This window comes from Plectropomus leopardus, chromosome 4, assembly GCF_026936395.1.
Source record: "Plectropomus leopardus strain MGB_pleo_1.0 chromosome 4, ASM2693639v1, whole genome shotgun sequence".
NCBI lineage: Eukaryota > Metazoa > Chordata > Actinopteri > Perciformes > Serranidae > Plectropomus > Plectropomus leopardus.
The window spans coordinates 31,463,224-31,486,169 of NC_142179.1; the positions used below are offsets into that span (position 1 = coordinate 31,463,224).

General features: G+C 40.2%; 1 protein-coding gene across 7 annotated transcripts in view; it reads left to right on the forward strand.

Annotated features, from left to right (window-relative positions):
- Nucleotides 1-22,946, forward strand: part of arvcfb (ARVCF delta catenin family member b) — a 253,471-nt gene that overhangs the window by 83,021 nt on the left and 147,504 nt on the right. For 6 of the 7 annotated variants that reach the window (XM_088077113.1, XM_088077114.1, XM_088077115.1 and 3 more), the window contains exon 3: nt 16,554-16,649. The gene's annotated coding sequence lies outside the window, so the exon portion shown is untranslated. Of the gene's footprint in view, nt 1-943; nt 1,109-16,553; nt 16,650-22,946 lie in introns of those variants that run through there. The other variant, XM_088077120.1, reaches the window with a different exon arrangement.

The window sequence follows — 22,946 nt, forward strand, 5'->3', positions numbered from 1 at the left end:
CTGGCTGCTCCACCCCATTGTAGCCGAGAAAGCACTGTTTAATCACCCAGATAGTGCCGGGAGATTCTTCCAGGCTTTGCACAGATTAAGAGGACATTACCTAGAAATGAGCGAGAGAAAATGGTCTATGGGTTTTTAAATACTCACTGGAGAGCCTCACTCCTATGCTCTTCCAGATTGGTAATTTTCCTTTTGCCTGTATTTGTCATGGACACACTTTGAATACTTCATATTCGAGGTTTCACACACGCTGACACCCCGGAGCTGGTGCACATGTGCTTTTGAGGTTAGGTGCCTTGCTCAAAGGAGTTGCTGAGACAAGAGAAAGTAGCAGTAGAACAAAAAAAAAGCTGCGCTCTCTGGGCCTTTATAGAACTCCCAGTAATATGCCGAGTAAGATGTTTTTGATCCTCTACACTAGCAAATTCCCTGAAACACATTTCCTTGTTTTTCTGACATTTTGTTGCCACGTCAATTTGTTTTTGTTGACGACTGTTAAATTTAGGATGAATTTCTGTCATGCACCGATGCTGGAGTCTTTTTTTCGGAGCGCTCGAGGTAACTTCAGGTCTTGCCCATCAATGTCAGGAGGTGTTGGCAGCAGAAATTACGCCTGCCTGCCTGCTTCTCTCTCACTTTCACTCTTATTGACTTCTCTCTGTCTCTCGATCTCTCCTCTCTTTAACAGCCCGTTGTTTGCCAGCGTTGATGCATGTTTGTCACATGATGCCTATCGCGTAGCACCGGCCAGCTTTCCATCCGGCCCGATAAAGCTGCAAACACCGGCCAGAGAGCACAACAAAGGAAGGATGCAAATCTTTACAAAGGGCATTTTTTTGGATTCATCACTCTGACTCTGGTAAACACCATCAACAATAGCCTTTTTGTAAACAAAATGGCCGGTAGTAGAGAGAGGAGTGTTTTTATTTCCAGAATAGTTAATGATTCATTTGGGTAAACAAGGATTTAATTGTCTCTCAGTGTGCAAAGTCCGGACATTTGATGTTAAATTATAGCTATAAAACTCTGGGCGACACTGAGGTGCATGTCAGTGCCAAGCTGGCGTAGACTGTGGGACTTGCTCAATTTCTATCTGGACTGGATGGAGGTAAGACACGGTCATATTGATCTGAGACATCTCAGTGAAGCATATTACTTATTTTGGTTTCAAATGTATTATTGTAACTGTAGGTTTATGATTTCGTCTCAGAAACGTGAAAACCCTGTAGTATAAATCTCAAAGAGAGAAGCAGCCATTTCTATTCTTGAAAAGCACATCAGCTTTGTTTGACAGTGGTGACATTTGGAGTCAGCTGAATCTCGGCTAGATTGATTTGAGGTGTGACTCAAGCGCACTCAGAGGTAAAAAGGGAGTAGATGCAGGGTTTTGGTCTGAGACTCTTTCATCAATAGCAGAAGGAGCGGAGCAGGACGGTGCTGAAGAGTGAGGAGTGATGGATGGAGGCTCCCTGTCTGGCAGAGTGACGGCTCAGAGACAGCGTGTGTTACCCTTCCATCAGCCCCGCTCTTTCTCATCGGACTTCCTGCTTCCTGCCACGGCCCCAGCATGCACATTGAGAGAGAATATCGATACAATAGAAATGAGAAGGTCTTTGTGGTTCTGTGAAGTTTTTTATCCATTCCTCCATCACCTTCCACCTCTGTGGGGTGTGCAGTGAAACTGACGAGAACAGCACAGGTGAAGCAGACCGAAGTGGAGGTGATCCACACAAATACTTTATACAGCAGCTTTTATCAAGCCTTCAGCCAAATGAGCTCAATCTGTGGTTTGAAATGTTTGACTTACAGTACTGGAAGTTGAGGGACATATCTAAGTACATTTTCTGAGGTACTGTACAGTTTTAAGTTAGCCTGCTTGTACTTTACTGGAGTCTTTCCATTTACTGTTCCTTCATATGTCTACTTCATTACACTTGAGCTGAAAATATTGTGTTTCTTTCTTTACTCCATTTATCTGAAAGCTGGAGTTATCTGTTACTTTTCAGAAAAATATATTTCACCTAAAAAAAACATGATAAGCTTATAAAATACGCCAGTGAGGCCCTTTGTCTTCCCTGACAGATGTTTGGTAACAGTTCCACCAAAGAATCATTTCCCATCTAAATTAAGTATTGAATATTTCACACAAAAATGCATACATACATATATATATATATATATATATATATATATATATATATATATATAGAGTAAAAAAAAAAAAAAAAATACAAATCGTTCCAGCAAAGTGTTTTTTCTTTTTTTCCATTCATATTCTACTACAGAAATAGTTTTGGGAAACACACTTATTCACTTTCTTGCAGAGAGTTAGATAAGAAAATCATTCAATACCACTCTCCTAATGGTACAGTAAACATGAAGTTAGTTATCTATCTTTGCATAAAGACTCGAAACAGGGGGAAATAGCTGGTCTGACTCTGTCCAAAAGTAGCTAAAGCTTGCTTAATAACATTTTCTATCTTTTATTAAATCAAGTGTTGAAATGGTAAAGTGCCAGTCTATAGCTTTTGTTTTTTTGTACCATGACTGTTTCAAGTCCACACATTACGTTATTTTTGGGCAGAGCCAGGCCAGCTGTTTCCCCTTGCTGGTGGAAACTTCCTATTTAAATGTATGCTACACAGGAATTTTTGGTTACTGCTTGCAAACACAAACTTGGCCTGTCCTCCCTACACCGCAAGCAAGCTACTGTCAGCAAGCTACGTTACAATTTTTTTTTTCAGCTTGTAAAACACAACTAAGCTAGCCGCCAGCACCTACAATACCTGTCCAACAGAAAACTGGCCAACTCTGTGTTGCTCCTCCTCCCCAATCTCTTCTTCAGTGCTCGTCAGTGCCAGTGAAAGTGAAAGCTAAGCCAACATTCACTCTTGTTTGGGATCTAGCTTTCATTATTTGCCATTTTGCCTCACTATATTTGCATTTTTATTTTTATGTTATTTTTTAGGAATGTAAATGTGCATATTTCACAACATGTCGAACTATTCATTTAAAAAGGATTTTGAATTCAGGACTTTTAATAGATTTTTACCATGTTGTAAGACAGTTGAGGGTGTACAGCTGGTATTTCAACAGTCAAGCCCTGATCTTCATACAGGCCAACACACAGCATGTGGTAGTTATGGTTCTGACTATAATAGAATAATGTAAAATGAAATTGGTTTTATTTCCTTTCAAACTAGATGAGAATTTTCATTGTTACTTTAAAAAATATGCAGTCTAATAATTGAATCAAAGATAATGTGGATGTACGCTCTGAAGTCTCTTGAGTGGGTTTTTCTCTCCGCAGGAACAAAAGGTGGTTGAGGGTGAGCGATGTAATCAAACGTGACTGAAAAATAGACACGGCCCCCCTCTGAGATGCTGGAGCCATTACTTTTGGTATGTTCTTCTTGTCTCCAGTGGCTAGTTTCACTCCAATTGAGCTGGCTTTCCATTCCCAGTTCAGGAAATTGGGGCCTTATACTTAAGTTTCTAAAAATAACTGCTTTATTTTACCAGAAATGTGGTGGTGGCCAATTACATTTGGCTGAATTCCTTTCCTGCCCTGGGGGAAAGTGTTTCAGGAGCCAAACCGTCACTCAGTTGCTGTTCAGGCTTCGACTGATTAGTAATTGCGTTCTCAGTCCAGAGCTTTTCTGAAGTTTCTTACACATAGATGTTAGATTTAGAGATGTAATTACTGCTTGGGTTTTTTTTTTTTTTGACAGAAGTTAATTATCAAGGCTGACTTCATGAACTGTCAGTAACTGAGTCGGCATCAGTGGATGACCTTCATGGTGGAAGTCCACTTCACACGCACAGTTTCAAGCCTCACTATGCATGAATGCTTGTGTTGTGGGGTTTTTTTCGCCAGTTAACTGCAATTAGACTTAGGATTGTCAACAATTAATCAGTTGTTCTCCCCTGGAGTTTTTATCGGCCTGCTACCGCTAACAATATGTCCTTCTTAATTACACAGTAATGGGCATAAACAAAGTGTTTATTGTTGTGTAATGAACTGTGGCTCATAGTGGGAAAAAACAAGAAAGGGAAGCATCTCGGTCACCTTTATTTCAGTGTTGTTGGCAGGGATGTAGTGCATCGTTGAAACACACCAAAGTCATTTTCCAGTCTTCTTTATTTGATCAATATGTTTTACCAAACATTTTAGACTGACATAAATGTTAAAAACTTAAAGCCTATAAATACAGTTCCATCAGTGAAGGTCTATTAAGGCAAAAATTGTAAAATAATGCTGTTATGACAGTGTAATCCATTTTTGTGTTTACATTTATCTCATGGTTAAACCATGTTTTTTTTCATACATTTAGTTATAAGAGTGTGACAGTCTTGACGTAACAGCCCTTCTCCTCATTGCCGCTGCAAATAGAGGCAGCTGATAACATCCCAGAACAATGTTTGATCTCTTCACGGCTTTGACACCGCGAACACACTCACATGCACACCTGCTTCCTTCTTTTCCCATCCCACCATCCCTCTTTCCTCCACTTCTCATCCGCCGATACCCCAGATAAAGTCTTCCGCTGTCTTCATAGATACTGATGATGAGAGGCAAGTGTTACGGCAGGCTGCCACGGTACACGTTACATAATTGACGAGTGCAGGGTTGACGCTGCCCGTCACGCGCAAATCCCGGCACGGATCTTTTATTCAAAGCAGCAGTGCGTAAAGAAATACTCCTCCTCAGCCCGGCTCTGTTGTTCCATCAGGGAGACTGATCCTCCATATGGTTCATACAGGCAGAGGGTGATGGGGTTGAATTCACAATCACCCTCCCTGGGGTGGACCAGCACACACACCTGAAATTGTTCCAAAAATCTATGGTGTGCACTTCAATCAATCCTCAGCTGAATCTTATCATTCAATCCTGCTAAAACTGAGATTATCCGATATGTCAGCGTTATCATTCAAGGGCTTTACGTTACCTACCATTCATCAAACTGTGACAGGATTTGTTTTGGGCTGGTGCTATTAATCATTTTGAAGGAAAAGGTGTCAGCTCTTTTCCCACCAAGATTGGATGACTTCATTTGAAATCTACTTTCAACAGCAGAGCATTTTGTTCTTTATGTGGGAAATCACGATGACTGATTTCCTTACTTTGCAGAGAGTGAACAAACAGCAGAGACTCGTATTACTCTTGCTACTACTGTTACTTCCACTACCTCTAATAATGATATACTAATGTAAATCTACAGTAGATTAAACTTCACCTGGTAAATCTAATTCAGAGTTTTTGTCCCTTGGCTGACAGAACTATGTGTCAGAGGACACATGAGTGGACTGAAGCAGCAGACTGAGACGGTGCTAACAGATTTCTCACTGTGCCAGAGGTCTTATTAACCCCTGTGCTCTGACCAGGACATCAGAGAGGCAGAGAGGCAGAAAGGTAACTCTGTATAAAGCAGGTTATTGCTTTTTACTGCTCTCTAAGGGCACAACCAGACAGAATAGAGATGGGCTGGAATGAATTAGCCCACATTAAACAAAATTAGACAAACTCGGCTTGCTCTTGGTTGGGATATTTGCTTCTGTTTGTGGAAATTTGTGTGTTCTCATCAGCATCAGCATGGTAGGTAAGGCAAGGTAAGGCAAGGCTGCTGTAATTGTATCGCAAATTTCATACACAGGGCAATTCAAAGTGCCTTACAAAGTAATAGAATATAAAAACATAATAAAAGATACAGATTTACAATAAAAGGGACGATCTGTAGGCCGGCCCCTGATGTTCTGAGGGTCCTTGAAGGTTCATATGACACAAGCATGTCAGATATATATTGGCGCTGAGCCACAGATTGATTTGTAGACAAACAGCGAGATTTTAAGATAAATTCTCTGAGTGACAGGTAGCCAGTGTAAGGACTTAAGAACTGGAGTAATGTGGTCATAATTCCTGGTTTTTGTCAGGACTCTCGCAGCAGCATTCTGAATAAGCTGAAGTTGCCGAACAGCTTGTTTTGAAAGGCCTACAAACAGACCATTGCAGTAATCTAACCTACTGGAAATAAAGGCATGAGTGAGCCTTTCAAGGTCTTGCTGTGACATTATTGCCCTGACTCTGGCAATGTTTTTTAAATGATAGTAGGCAGATGAAGTTACTGATTTGATGTGGCTGTGGAAATTTAAATCAGAGTCCAGGATAACCCTGAGGTTTCTTGCTTGATTCTGAGTTATGAGAGAGAGGGATCCAAGGTGAGAGCGGACACTCTGCCTTTCTTTCCATGGCCCAAAGACAATGATGTCGGTCTTATCGCTATTGAGTTGGAGAAAATTAGGATGCATCCAATCATTGATTTGCTTAATACAGTGGCACAGATGTTCTACAGGTTCATAATCACCTGGTGAAAGTGATATGTATATCTGTGTGTCATCTGCATAATTGTGATAGGCTACTTTGTTTTTTTTTTGCATAATCTGGCCTAATGGAAGCATACAGAGATTAAACAAGAGGGCTCCCAAAATGGACCCCTGTGGGACCCCACGTGTCATAGTCATCTTCTCTGACTTACAGTTTCTTATTGAGACAAAGTACTTCCTATCATGAAGATATGACTTGAACCATTTGAGGACAGTGCCAGAGAGTCCAACCCAGTTTTCTAGTCTTTCTTAAAAAATTGTGTGGTCCACTGTGTCAAAGGCCACACTTAGATCCTGTAGCACTAAAGTAGAGACTTTGCCGGAATCAATGTTAAGGTAGATGTCATTTATTACCTTTATGAGTGCAGTCTCAGTGCTGTGATGGGACTGAAAGTAATCATAGCAATTGTTTAGTTTTAAAAAGTTGTTGGTGGACAACTTTATCAGTAACTTAACTGAAAAACGGCAAGTTTGAAATCAGCCAATAGTTGTTCAGTACAGTGGCATCCAGGCTGCTCTTCTTTAGGAGAGGCTTGATGACTGCAGTTTTCAAAGCATTTGGAAAAGTGCCAGATTGGAGAAACAGATTAACTATATGAGTGAGTTGTTTTACCAGACTACTCAAAACAGTTTTAAGGAAGCTAGTGGGTAAAACATCAAGGCAGCAGGTGGAGGAACTGAGACTGGAGATAATTTCTTCCAGTGATTTGACACTGATGGCCTTAAATTATTCCATACTTAGTAAGTTACCTTGGGAAGCCTGCAGTGATGGTACATTATTCTTTGGCATTGAAAAGTTAATTGCAAGTCTGATGCCTTGAACCTTACTTTTAAATAATTTAATTTAAATAATTTAAATAAACTAGTTCTGGAGATATTGGAATAGGAGGGTTAGTAAATCTGTCCATGGTAGCAAGCCACACACATGAATTGTTACTGTTTCTGTTGATGATCTCAGAGAAAAATGACTGCCATGCACTTCTCAAGTTCAAATTATAAATGTGTATATTTTCTTTATAGATTTGAAAATGAACGTGAAGCTTTGTCTTGCGCCATTTTCGTTCTGCTTTCCGGCACTCCCTTTTCTGGACCGTTATAGAGTGTTTCTCCACGGTGCCTTTTGCCTTTTACTTATTAATTTCACCTTAACAGAAGTAATAGCGTCAATTACATTTGCAATTTCAGCAGTGCAGGAGTTCAAGAGATCATCGACATGGTTTGAGATTGTGTCAGTTTTAAATTGGATGGCTTCCATGAAAAGTGTTCTGGTATTCTCACTGAAGTATCTTTTTTCAACATTTGTTGATCCGTGGATAGTTTTAGGAGTTACTGACAGATCAAAAATGACACAGAAATGGTCTGACAGTGCAACATCCAGCATAGTGACATTTGAAATATTACCACCTTTAGTGATGACTAGATCTAGAGTGTGTCCTCTATTGTGTGTCAGCTCTCTCACATGTTGACAAAGATCAAATGTTTCAAGTATTACAGAAAGTTGTGTGGCATTTATCTCACAGACATTATCCATGTATATATTAAAATCACCCGTGATGACTACACAGTCAAATTCTGTGCAAATAATTGAAAGCATCTCAGTAAAATCATCAAGGAAATTTGGTGTATTTTGGAGTATTTTGTTGGCCTGTAAATTGTAACTGAACATAAGATACAATTTCACTTCCATTTTAAATGACATATATTTAAAAGATAAAAACTCACCAAATGACAGCTTCTCACAAAGAAATCTGTCCTTGAAAAGGGCACAGACACCACCTCCTTTTTTGTTCCGTCGTTTTTCAAACTCAAATCTAAGATTTGGTGGGGTGGATTCAATAAGAGCAGCAATTCCATTTTTTGTTGTCCAACCAAATCTCAGTTTAAAACATAAAATCAAGCTTATAAGAGGTTATAAAATCACTGATTAAAAGTGATTTATTACCCAAGGATCTGAGATTAAATACGGCTAGGTTGAAGTTTGTTGGAGCAGGGCCTGCGATACTCTGCTGACAGCAAATTTGAATCAGATTTTTAGGATTGGAGTATCTTACTGTCACCCTCTTATCGATTCTTTGCCTTGAGACTGGAGCGATTGTACTTGGCATGTTTACTCTCATTCTCCTGGGCTCAGATTGCTAAAGGACAGATAATGAGGAACAGTTCTGGAACAGTAGAGACCCAGGGTCTCCTAGTGGCTGCACACAATGATAGCAGATGACCCTGTGCTGCCTAAGGCCTTAGAAGCCAGTAGTCTGGGTGCAGGCCGAGGTGGCCGAGGTGGCCGCCTAGGGAGGGCACCTATGCACCTATATACCATCACCCTACCTGCCTGTAAGGGGGATGGTAATGCCTGAGATCTGGGCATACTGGGGGTGATTGGGATCATTTTAATCCCAGACTTGACCAAGTCCTCCATCTGGCTTGTGAACCTGAGAGGTGAGACAGGGGAGGGACAGGATGTCACGGGGAATCGGAGGATAGTGAGGATACAGATGGGGGGATTGGGGGGTGATGAGGTCCAGGGCTGGGGTGGAGTTGGGGGTGGTGATGAAGAAAAATCTACAGGGAAGGCAGGTGGAGCAGTGTCAGTGTTGTCATCCTGGGGCTGGCTCTACCTCCGTAGGGGAGAGAGGAGGTCTGGTATGTTTTTAGTTCCTCAGACAGTGGAGAAGATTGTCAGTCACATCAGTCCACGTCCATTCAGGTGAGGACCCATTTGATTGAAGAGCTCCACCCGTTCCCAAAACAGGTTGAAGTAATCAAATATCTTGCTATTTAAAAAAATACATGAATGAATGACATACTGCGCAAATGACGTACTGTAGCTACAGATCAACCCACCCACCAAATATGTTTGTCAACCAATAGTTTGAACAGATGCACCTTTACATGAAATGCAAGACTATAATATTAAAATAATAAATCCCATTAAACTCTTTTTATTTGTGTAGTATAAACACTGACGCACCACACTGCAATATTTAAAACATACTTCTATGAGTAAACTGAATTGAATACAATATCTGTCCTTGAATCAGATACTCAAAATTTTTATAGTGGGCTAAAGGACGATAAAACTGCGTTCAAACATGTGGAAGACGAAACACCACCCAGTTGGGCTGTAATCACTTATTTAACAGCTAAACTGATCATTTCAGAGAATTTACAAATAAAAAATCTGAAATCAGGGCTTCACAACTTTTGATGACTAAGCGTCATTTAAGGAAAGCAAATGACTGAAGGCCACACAGGAAAAGTGCACACACTGTGACTTTTTAATGACATTTTACAAAAACTGTAACACTTGACAGTGATATAGCCTACGCAACAGTCCACCTACATTCTAGTTTACCACTTTTTAATACATTTAAAAGAGCTGATTGATTGCACATAATCTCCAATCGAGCACTTGCATGTATTTGATTGACCAACATACTTGTTTGGTTGTGCAGCGTTTTTGTGTCTGAGTCACTGATCTATTCTTTAATCCGGCATTTCTGCTTTAAATTTAATCATCTTGTTGGGACTTGTAGCAAAACTCCCCTAACAATGCAGCCTCTTGTGTTTTTTCTTTTTAACACAATGGTGTTTCCAGTCGCAATGCATAAAGTTGTGCAATATTATTACTGTAACTTAATGGTGAAGTCAAACTGTATAAAGATAGGGGTTTATTTTAGATTTAATTGTGAGATTGCAGATGGTTTGTGGATGAAGTAGACTGTGTGACATCACATGTAATTGACTTTATATAGCAAAATAATGCAAACATTCATCACAATCCACCGTTCTCCAGCACCTCTTGAGACATTGACCTAATTGGCTGAGTTAAACCTCAGTAACGAGTTAATTTACAACTTGAAATAGCAAAAAAAGGATGCTTGAAAACAAGGTAATGTGTAAGTTTTCCTGATTATGCATTATCATGGTATTAATGATCAGACTAAGTCAGCAGTCTCGTTTACCTGAATAGCTTCAGGCTAGTTTGGCCAGTTTTAGCTGAGATATTATGTGGCAAGAGTCAAGAGTGTATTCTTTCATCAAGAAGCTGAAGGCTGAATAACTAAATTTTCAATCTGCCACTGGCTTCACATCATTCTCTATTAAAAGTTTAGTCAAAATTAATGACCTTCAGTGCATCTGTAACTACTTCAGTTTCCCTCACCCCTGTAAAAACACCCACATCCAGACTACTGGCTACAGTTCAACTATTTAACAAACTAATGGGTTTCTCCAGGCATTTCGAACCACTGTGATTAGCTTAATCAAGGCTGTATGCACCATTGTTGAATATAATTCAAAGCGTCGTTTGTTTCTCTGTTTTCTTAAAATATCATAGTGTCAATAATTTCAATATTTTCTGTCTGGAGCATCTATTATGACCCACAGTAACAGGGTCAATGCAGTGCAGTGGGCAGGATGGTTTCCCATGTTGGCATTGTAATACCCGAGTCATTATTATGTGATGGTACTGTAAGGCTCTGGCTTGTGGATTGCATTACTGATCATAGTATGCCTGAAATGAATCTGTAAGAAACTGAACTTACAGCAGCCTGCTGAAACTTGTAAGAAAACCAAAAACTGTGCACAGTCCAAAGAACAAACAAGCCAATCAATTTCTCCTCCTTCCCCTTGTACCTTTCAAACTTCTGCACAAGCTCTTTGTTTTGGCAGGAAATCGTTCTCTCTTTGCCAGGTTATTTTTTTCAATCACGCTTTCTTTATTTGCATCTTGAAAAGCAGTACATTCTGATGGGGGCAGAATAATTTCTTCCTGCCTTAAATGAAAAGAGCGTTAGCCAAGGTCAGCTCTCTAGGAGCGCACGGAGTTCTGAAGTCTGTGAAGCACTCTTTCTCTTTCGCATGATGCAAGCCTGTCTGTTTGTCTGGACTAATGATGATGGACCACAATTTTCTTTCGGAATATACAATTAGCTGCTGCTCTCTGCAAACACAGCCTGCACACATGGGAGGAGCATTTGCAGTACAATGTGTCTTAGCTCTGCTTTCAGCCGAACAATTACCTGGAAATACAGGGCTGTCAGGGGATTCTGGCGGAGCACGGAGTGCTCCAGACCAGCTGCAATAGCTTGCAACTTTTTTCTATTTTATTAGACTGTATAGTGAGGAGAGAAAGGAGAGAAGAGAGAAAAAGAAGAGAGAGAATGGATGACATGGAATATGAGTCATATGTAAACCTGAGGCACAACAATACTCCATCCCCTGGCCCTAGCTGCTGAGAGTGTGCATAATATTAAAGTCTGTTGATGCATGTGTACAGTGGGGCTTCCTTATGGCTCAGTAGGCTAGTATACAATCTAAAGATGCCTTCTGCTGAGCACAACTCTGAATCCCCTTTCTTTGATGTATTTAGAAAGAGTAAAATGTTTAGATTTTTGTTTTTCTGTCTGTATCTTGTAGCCCACCAACAGTCACTGGTGTTTTCTTTTGTAGGAATAATTTGACATTTTGGGAAATGCACTGATTGAAGAGTCAGGTGAGACCAGAGCTACCAGTCTATCTATGAACATATTTTGCAGTTTTGAGAGAACCAGGCAATGCTTGTATATATTTTCAAACTTACCGATCAAAAATATGAGTGATATAGCTTGTCCCACCCAATTCTAAGCTAAAGAAAAAAAATGTATATTTTCCAAAACTATTTCTTTAACCATTCAATGCATCCACGTAACGGTTTGTAGGATATTGAATGACGCCCCATAAATGATGTTACATATTTAACGTAAAGTTACATAGGTTAGGTTTAGGACAAGAAACATGGTGATGACATACCTTAAAATAACTCAAAGTTCACTTGGTTTCAAATGGGACACAAACACTGGTCTCCAGGGGGAAAGTCTTATGTTTGTTTGACCAGTCCGCCACCTCAACCTGCCTCCTTATATGGACTTTCTAGCTGTATACTGATTCCCTATTTACTTCTGTGAGTACATTGGTCACCTGATAGCAGCCTTCCCAATTACTTGGATTATAAACAAATTACTGAGTCATGATTACATGGGTTACGTGAATTGTGGTGCATTTCTGTTAGTAGGTATCATACACTGTAAACAAAGATGGACGACGCATCCCCACTTACCCCACCTATGCTTAAATAAAGCTAAAATATCCCGGATACGGACGCTGCCATCGCTGGTGGAGTCATTCAGAGCCACAGATTGCACAGTAGCAATATCTATGGTGGGGGAGTTCCCACTAAAACACCTGTCCAACCTATAGCGGGTAGCCCTTTTGAATGCAAGTCCATGGATTGGTATGCACAGCTTTCAGTCATGGCAAAATCCCCTTTTTTAGAATTGAGTAACTCGTGAAAATCAGAAAAAGAAAGTATCAGAAAGTGTCAAACACAATCATTGGGAAAAATCATTTCACTTTTTATTTGAACCTATGTCCCAATCACTTACATAAAGGGGTGGGCTTTATGACCTATACTGCAGACAGACACCAGGGGGCATAATACATTGCTCTATCACTGCAGTGATTTAAAAAAAAATCCAGCCCTATGTGTGGGTCATTTGGAAAGCCATGTTAAACAACCTGCTCTGTCATTTTATTTGGATGACTTATTGTGGATTAATCCACATGCACAGTAGTCTTTTACATAATTAATGCTTCCACTTTAATTTTCACATTAGCATTTAGTATTTAATTTACATAGTTTCCCAAACAATTAGTCAGCTTGCTCACTGCATGTGCAGATAACCTGTTCACACAGACGACGTATGAAAAGACACCTTTATACATGCACGGACGCAACGCGGGAAACGTCTGCTTATCCATTTGGTCATTTGTATGTGACTGCAGTTCTTCGGAGTGTGCTGCAGCTCTGACAGCTGAGGAAAGACCTTCATCAGTGTAGCATTCCCCAGACAGTCAGCCCTTCAGTCAGTCAGCCAGCAAGCGAACCCTCACTCTGCATTCATTATTAATCACAGAATTACACTGGGGCGCTCTCCAAACGATGTGGGTTGAAGGGGGACAAGTCGTGATAGAATATGCAATTGTCTACATAATGCACAGCAGGTGAGGTTTTCAGGCGCTGATATGGTGATATGGAGCGCAAATATTGCATGAGGGCTCTGCAGTTATTACTGTCAAATGACGACGGCGACATTGGGGGCAGCGATGAAGATTGTCAACGCAGAACCAAGAGCAGTGAAAATTTATCTGACTGGGTGCTGTGTAAATAAATCTGATTGAATGTCGGTATGGGTGTTAAAAAATTCTATCTGCTTGAGGCACGACTGCTGATTTTTTTTATATCTTCATCTACACTTGGAAATGCTTTGTTCAACATACAAGCTTCTTTACAGCAAGGTCTTGTTTTCCACATTTTACTCTCATATGACCTCCAATACTCGAGCAATGTGTCAGCGCTGTGTCAGAATTGGCCATTTACCAACACCTCTTTATCCACAGGAACCCTCGACTGCCACCCAGAATAATCACGCTTCTGACCTCTGAATCAGCTCCACAGGATCAGCTGGGAGGTTAAGTGCCATTAGATGAGGGTGTCGGGAGCATCGTTCATTCAGTTATCATTATCAGTGACCATCAATCTTCCCATTCCCAAACCTGCATGTTGTGCCGCTGCCGTGTCAAACCAAAGGAAACACTCACTTACAAGAGCATTGCATCACATTAAATAGAATAAAATGTGAATTAATCAAACGCGCCGCTGTGTGCCGCCGCTGTGTGTGGAGATAACCCCATTCAGGAGCGATGTAAGGGCTCGTCCAGGACCAGAGAGAGAGAGACAGACAGAGACGAGGTGATAACTAATGCGGCCGGGCTTAACTTCACCTTTGATGTTTGTACCAGAAATCCAAGGTGCTCAGAGCCTATCTGTCCTTGAAGTGAACACACCCAGGAATCCCTGGAGAGGGAAAGATATTCTAATCCCAGAGTCAGCTGAAGAGGAAAGTTGACTTTATATCGATTTTTTTTCCCTAACTCACTGTGGGTGTCTTCTGATCATAGTTAATGAAACATTGCATGGCTTCACTGCTCACTGCTCACTGATGCATGTTTGGCCTGAAGTCAAAGCTGCATCTGGAGATATTTATCATGTGGAGAGCTGAACATACATTAAAATTTAAAACAGCAGTTCATGTTTCTGATTTTAACCATGGATTCATGTATTAAACTCATGAAAGATCGGTGGGTGATTTTTTTGCTGTTTCAGGTTTTCACAAGAAAAAGCTGTGAGAAAAACTTTTGTTCCTCCACATTTCATCTACTCTATAGATGAGTAAATTTACTCTCAAACATTTTCATCAAGTCTGAACCCCATCTCTGCACAGCAGCTTATAATTTGAAATGAACTGCTGCTGAACTCGTTTTGGGAATTTTTTTGAATAAATATTCCACCAGAGCAAAGCGTTGCTTGAAGTATGAGGCAATTTTTAAGGAACCATTACACTCTATTAAACCCATAGTCTTGAAATGAAAGTTGGCCTACGAGGAAGCGTGAGTAGGGCCGCGTTTGATTTCATCATCAGCGGCACCTTCAAGGGTGCAGTCGATCCAGCGGTTTTTGCTGCCAGCCTTTTGTTTTTCCAGCCATCAAAGGCGGCAGAGCCACTGGACAGGTTGGCGTGTATGGCAGAATGATTCATCCCATGGTATGAAGCATCAAAACCAATTTGCGCTGCAGTATTGGACACTGGCCTCTTTCTTTGTGTGTGCCTGTGATGTCTTTATTTCTGAGGCGCTGCAGTGTGGATACTAAGGTCAGGCTGACATATTGGTTTGTTGAAAGTATCGAGTAAGTGTTGCCTCATTATTAATAATCAGATATCGGCCCGACTAAAAGAATTGATCGTACTGGTTCTTTATGTGAAGCTCCTTCCCTTAAATTATTCTTGTTACTGAAGAGCAATAACAGCTGTCACGTCTCTAGTTGCATAAAATGGTATATCTGTATAAATATTATCCTGGGCGTCCTTGGAGAATATTAGTGTCTGGAGAAAAACTGTCTGAATGTTTTGTTTATGGACATCAGCCAACACTGGCTATCTGTCTGACACGGAAGTAGCAAGCCCGAGTTTGTTCAGCATGTGTCCTTAAATAGCTCAGATCCTTGCTGCCGTTTTCTGGACCAACTACAACTGTGAGAGGACTGTTGCTTAAACTGAGGTCAGACTTAAATAGAAGCCCCAGATTTCTGACCACAGATTTTCCATAGTGCATTTGTAGCAGTGTGCAGCGTGGTGTCACACAGGATCAAGATGGTGCTGCACATTTAATTAAGGTTTCTGCAAAATGCAAAATTATCGTAGTAGGTTGACAATCGCGACACAGCTTTTTCTGCTTCCATCTTGTGCACAGATTCTCATTATCTGACTTATTGAAGAAAAAAAAACACACACAACAAAATACAACAAACCTCGCCTCAACTATTTTATGTCTCATTCAGTTACATACAGGCTATCTTTGTTCAGCATAAAACCATATTTCTAAATTAACTGGCATACAAAATGCTAGCATGAGTGACTGGGGCTCCCTCACATAAGTGCTCATTGTCCGGGCTACTGCCCCACACTCAAACTGCTACAATTGTGTGCTTGAGCAATATTTCAACCATAAAATTACCCTTTGTATAAAAACTACTCACCATGCATTACCTTGCATTAATGAAGAAAACTATGCTTTTCAACATGGCTTGTCATTGAACAGAGAATCCTATTTTTTTAAAATTTTATATGAATTGAAGTAAATGGGGACAGGGAGGGGAGTTTTCTTCATAAATCCAAAGTAACATGCGATGAGTAATTGATATTGATATACAAGTGGTCATTTTGAGGGTGAGGTATTCTTTTAACCCCCAAAGTAGCTGCTAACAGGCTAAACATACATAGTTAATGCATTTGCTAATAAACATGGTCCCCAAATGTCCCCCAAAACAGCATGTAAACAGAAGCCAGTAATGGACCTAAAGCTGAGCCCTGTGGCACACCAAAAGTAATGGACAGTAGAGGATGCATCAATAGCTATTGAAAGGGTTTATGGTTGAGAGCAGAACACCAGCATTAGATTACAGTTATGAACTCCTTATATATGTGTCTCTGCATTACATAAGAGTCCTATATTAACAATGCACTGTCAGCAGGTTGGCTGAATACTGATTTCTATGTCCTTGTTTTTTTCCACAGATCTCCCCTGGCGAACTGAACAAACGAGTCGACTCTAACAGAGCTACGCCTGTCCTCACTCTACTTGTGGTCTGACGGCACTCACTGACATCAAAGGTACCCCCGCCTCTCTCTCTACACCTCCAGCCTCCTTTAATCACTTTGTTCAGCTCATCATTGCAGTAATTACATTTCCTGACAGTTTTTTTTTTTTTTTTTTGGTTTGCAAATCCAAGACTTCACTTTCTCTGTTATCTCTCCTCGAGGGAGCTTCACTTCACTTCACTTTGTCGCTGAGGTGCCTTGTATGATTTTTATTTCAATACTTTCAGGAGCTCTTTTCCTCCAGGAAATGTGTTCTGATTTCAATAATTCTCACAGTTGAATCAGCTCAGGTAAATGTCAGTTGAAAAGCGGTCTTAGTTCTCTTCACAGTTTTTAGTGTGTTTTAGAGCTGAATAGGAGAGGACGTTTGTTCTGGTCCAGTTTCCAAAGACAAACTTGACTGTGTAATTGAGTGTTTGAAGTCTGTCACCTGTTGAAGATACAACCTGAGACACCTAATTGCAATTTGGATGTCTTGTGTGATGCATTGTTTGCTACTCATTTTTGCATGCCTTTGCATCAACTTAGAGACACTCTTTTGTGCCTTTTCTCTCTTTAAGAAGTAGGAAACAGAAATAATGACTGATGTTCATGTCTATCAAAGCTTTGTGCGTTGTTTTAGGTCTGTTTAATTTAACTTCTTTGTTGCATCTTTCATCATTTTGCTTGGTCTCACGACCAAGAACCAACTTTTATGTTAAAAATATCTATATACTCGAACCCCGAACTTTGACCTTCTTACTGTTGGCTGCTTATAACTGAAGCTTGTTCTATTGTACCTGATCAAGAAGTAGGGTAAGACATCAGAATAAAATGCAATTTCAAAGATCAGAATGAAAACGAAGGTATTTCAAACAGACTGCTCTTTGTAAAAGCTTTGTTCATTCCATATACAGTGTTCTGTAGCATGTTTCTGCTATGGTAAAATATGAGTATCTCTAAGTCTTAATGAATTGCTCCATCTCTTCAAAGAGACTAACAAAGACATTTGCATGTGAAAGTATTTTGCACATGTATTCATGTTTGTGTGTGTGTGTGTTAATGTTTTCTGGCCTGAAATCCTCCACGTAGAGAGGCGGTTCAAAGAAAAAGGGTGGAATAAAAAATGTATGGTTAACAACAGCTACATTTCTTTACTTCTGGCTGTGGAAGTGATCAGCTATGGACTCCACGCACCTCGCTAAGCTTTGCTTATCCTGGCATCACTCGGCAACATCCTTCTGGGAATTAACACTCACTCTAATGTTCCTCAAAGCAACAACGTCTGGAATCTTAAATTGGAAGGAGGTTCATTCCTGGTGACAGGGTTTTTTTAAGTAGTGCATCTTTTTAAAACATTAGTCACTGCTATCAGTCCAGTACTACTTAGAGTATTTGATATTTATTGGAAATGAAAATCGTTTTTAAGAAACCAATCATTACATGGTATTCCCATTATGGTGATTTGAGCTAATACTCTGCGCCGCTTCTGCAGTGTGTTTTAAGGCAGTCTTTCTAAGACAGTTGAAGGGTTGACTTTGCTTTGCTGCAGTTATGCTCTTAAAAACATTTTAAAAACTGCAACATTTATGTGCAACTGTCCTCTCTGTTTTTCATCATAAGTCATTCTAATTGAAACTGATGTTCATGCTTACAACTAGTACTTCTAAAGAGCCGCAAAACTCATAAAAACCTTCCTGTTGGTGAGTGAAAATTCCCAATACTGCAGATTGTCATTATGATGAATCACTTATCTGTCAGTCACTCTCTGTAAGAGCTTTGACATATTGGACAGCTTAGCCAAGGAGAGAAATTCTCTTAAGAGTCTGAAATTACTGGCTCTGAAATGACAGTTTAAGGCAGAGCAATACCCCCTAATATGACCAATTTGCTGACTGACTGTATGAATGTATTATCATCAACAGCCAAGACTGAAGACTGTTCCCACCACCACCACTAACACACACAGAGACACACACAGACACAAACACAGTAGGAAGAGGAGCAGGTGTTCTTAAGTACCCAGCCGTACCACTGAGAGCTGCATCCTCAGATGGGCATATGATGGGTTTAGACAAGGAATTAATTTGAGCCGCAATTACAGCCTCTGGAAAGGGGCAAATTGGCAGTGAGGGGAGAGGAAGGATCCCACCACCCACCTAGTCCCTAATCAGGTGAATGCCGCTAACTCAATATCGGACACTGATGGTCACACTCAATTACCCTCATCCTTTACCTCCCAGTCTGTTGCCCTATCCCCCTAATAACCCCTCAAGATACGCGCCACCCGCCGTCTCTGCTCGGGGAGCTCTCCTCGGTAGCTGTAACACCCTGTTTTCATTCCTGATTTAAGATGAGAGTCAAAGCAATAGTTTGCATCTTGGGAAATATGGTCCATCGCCTCTTGCTGAGAGTTAGATGAAAATTTGAATACTATTCTCGTAAGTGTCCTCTGACTGTGAAGCTTCAGCCAGCAGCGGAGTCGTGTAGCTTAGTTCCCTGTATGTGAAAACCTACTTGGCAATAAACTAGACTCTGATTCAGATTTTGATTCTGTAGCCACTGCAGCCAGTCAAGTAATAGCCTAGTATACATTACCAATGGTAAAACCATACATTTTCACTTTTACACTTATGTTTTGTCAGTTAGTTAGTTAATTGGCAAGCTTTGGATGTGCTTGTAGGTAAATGTTATTACCTTGGCACAGACCTGGGCTAACTATTTGAGATAAGTTACCTTTGTTAATATGAGTGCTGCCTATAGCTTTCTATTTATCATACAGACATGAGAGTCGTATTCTACTTTTGGTAAGAAAGCAAATTACAGTAGTGTATTAAATGTTGAACTATTGATTTAGTATGTAATTTTTGACATTATGTATAATTTCTATAAACAGTTGCAGCTGTATGTGTTTACAGAATCTGCAGGCAAATGGACAAGATTTTGATATCAGAAGTTTTTGGTATCCATTTTTAGCCAGAGTAGTGTTAGCCAATATCATTTGAACGGCAGGTAAACAGTTAAGGTGGAAAGGCAGAACGCATTGGCTGCAGTGCAATATTGAAACCCATCAATTATCGTCTGATGTTGACTTATTTTTTAAATTTATTTTTAAACAATTTATCTGCATTTATTTCTGGTTTTAGAGATTAGCCAAACTGACCGGCAAATGGAGGAGGAAGTCTTGGCTCGGATATCCGCTGGCAACAGCGGATCAGCCTGAAACACTGGGCTGGAAACATTGGCCCTCGCCTCCAGAGGCTTCATTATCCTCACTAGGCGATGGGTTCTGAGATTGGCTGAATTATGGCTTTCTTCACAGGATGCCTCAGTTGACTCTTGTTAAACGTATCATAGGCTGCAAAGCATGAAGAGTTTAACACCAAGTCCTCAGTGAATGACAGGCTCTCTTCACAGATGTAGAGGGGCCTTGTGGTTAAAGTCACATCTTTCCACATTGGTGCTTTCAAAAGGCAGAAACAGTGTCGTAGCACTAAATCTGCATTTATAATGTCAGTTGAATACTTACAGTAAATTCATTACAACTGGCCCAGTTTTTGATGCTTTTCACCAGAGGATACCAACGTAATAGATCAAATGTTGGTCAACCCTGCTCGCTTCGGTCACAGAGCCTGCATGCTTCTCAAGGCAGCAAAGTTCCCACATACAGAGAGCAAGAATTTCATCTCAGCAATGAGGGAATCACCAGGATTTTAGTTCAGACAGATAGGACTTCTTCTCCCTTGCAGCTCTATTTTTGTGATTTAGTTGTGGTGTCATACAGAGAGATAACCAGACCTCTAGCTGCTGGCTCATTTAAAGCTGTTCTTGAGAATAACATCACTTAAATGCTTGCCAGTTTACTACAGAAAGAGGCATGATGGTAGAGGGTCTTGTCACTGGAAGATTTGTTTCTGGGAGTCCAATGGACCTGATGAATAAGGTGCCAAGGATTTATTACCAGACTTTTTCAGCAAGCCTTTGAAGTGAGCGAACGCTGCATCTCATCTGCCGATCCACACTCAAAATTGTGGCTGCGTGCGTGTGGATATATTTATTACTGGGCTATTTTTAGAGCTGAGGGTTTGTGCTGAAGTGCATTAATAGTTGGGGAAAAGTGTTGAGACAGTGAGGCTGGTAGCGAGGTGCCGCATTAAATCTACACATGGAGTACGAATCTGTTTTCCCTTTTAATTAAAGGTGTTTATGCCTTAAGAGTATACAAAATCCAACACGCTTCCCTTTGTGGAATTCATTAAACATTTTCCATTTTTTTAATCTAATAACCTCTACTTGTAAACTTCCAAAAGTGGCATCCAGCGCTCACTTTCATGCCCTTTTAGTTTTACTTTGACACATTTCCATCACACAGAGTTGAGACTAAGTAGGGCATGTGTAATTGAGGATGGGGGTTAAACGTCCAGACCCAGGCTGCTGTGTTTTTATCCCCTCTGATGCAGGCCATTAGCAAACATCTGCTAAACCAGAGCTTTAAAAAAAGAAGGGCTGTCATGGAGGCAGAGGGGAATTCTTCAGATGCCCCTCCCTGTGCTATTTTAAGTAGGCCCAGAAGTTGGTGTTTAATGATAAGCCGTGGGGCGTAGCTGACATGCCTGCCATATTATTCCCTTTACGACTCAGGAAGCAATGGCTACGCCCCCCCAACCCTCGAGCAGAGTGGATCATTAGAGTCCGTCATCAAGTATGTCCAATCAACATGGCTTATGGTACCCGATTGCTGTGGGTTATCTCGAGTAGTGGATGGCTTTGAAAATAGACAAGGATGCTATTTTTTGCAAGTAGTCATTACCCAGTTTCCATTCTAAGTTACCAGCTGATGAGCAGGGCAGTGCAGAGATATTTAGAGGGGCAGGGGCTCAAATTAAAGAGGGCCACATGAAACGATTTTAAAACACCACACACCAACATCATTTACAGCATGACCTGTTGAATTATAGCAACCCATATTCTAAGAAACCTTACTATGATATGATTGTCCCCCCTTTCAGATTTCTTTTTTTTTTCTTTTTTTCTTTTTTTTTGGAACATATTTTATTAGCATTTTAAGAGTTATGGCCCTTCCTGATTTCTGATGAATTCAGAAAGGGATTATGGTAAATAAACATTTGAGAATTATTACTGTTACACTGTAATTTGAGCTCACTTCCCTTTTTAATTTCTCAAAAAGTCCACAGTAAAATCACATGAAATTTGACATGGGCATATTCCTAAACAGGAATCCTTTCATATAGCCTATTATGGATTTCTTTAAATTAAATTTCAAATATAAGGAAGATATGGATGTGTTCTAATGCAATTTAAGGTGACTTTACCTTTTCATTTCTCAAAACTGTACAGTAAAGCCATATGAACCTTTGTATAGACAGTCAGGGTCGTCCTTTCATTTTTCCTTTCATTTTATTTCAGTCTTGGAGCTCCCTTAAGAACATAAGAACAGTACAGTAGGACAACCAAATTTTATTTTTGGAATTGGATCTTATATAATGTGCAATATAGGTCATTTTACTTGGTAGGCTTTATTAAATGTGAGAAGTTATTGCTTTAATACAGATCAGATCAAGATTTCCAAGCCTTTTGGCCACTCTAAGCATCCATACTGTAACTGACAAGATTTAAAGTCCAAATGGTTGCTGACTTCACCCGGTGTTCGTGAGCAACTGCTCCCTTGACCGCAGTAAGAAGCAGCAGCCAGAGCCACTGGTAAACTTATGTTGCATAACTGATGCATGATTTGAAGTTGTGTGTTTAGTGTCACTATGAAGGGAAGATCACTGATGACCTTTCACTTGCCGCAGTTGAAAGGTTGTCATGTGACGTAAATTAACTGACAGTAGCCAGGTCATCTTATTTTTGGCTAAATTATTACTAATTGTTAATGCATGTACGCATTAATTGCATTGCAATGAAGGTCCATTATTAAAACCATAATTTTTTTAAATTGCTGGATGACTTTCCCATCTATACGAGGCTGTACCTGGCTGAGTTTTAAGTGAGAGCGATGATACTGATATTATATGAAACAAGAAGACCTGAGGAATCTAGTGATATGTCATGCTAGCTTCTCAGTAAGAGGGTGGAATAACGCTCCAAAGTTAGGCTAAATTTTGGCAATGGAAAAACGGCAGTCATTTCACAGGGGTCTCCCCTTTGTAGAGATGACAGACACTGTATTCTAGTCCTATGCAGTATTTAATTTATCTATTTTTTTGGCTGTCATTTGTTTTCTAATCAAGACAATCTGGTAATATTGCTCAATAATCACTTCAAAACTGTTTTAAAATGCTAAATAATGCAAATAAAAATGTGAAT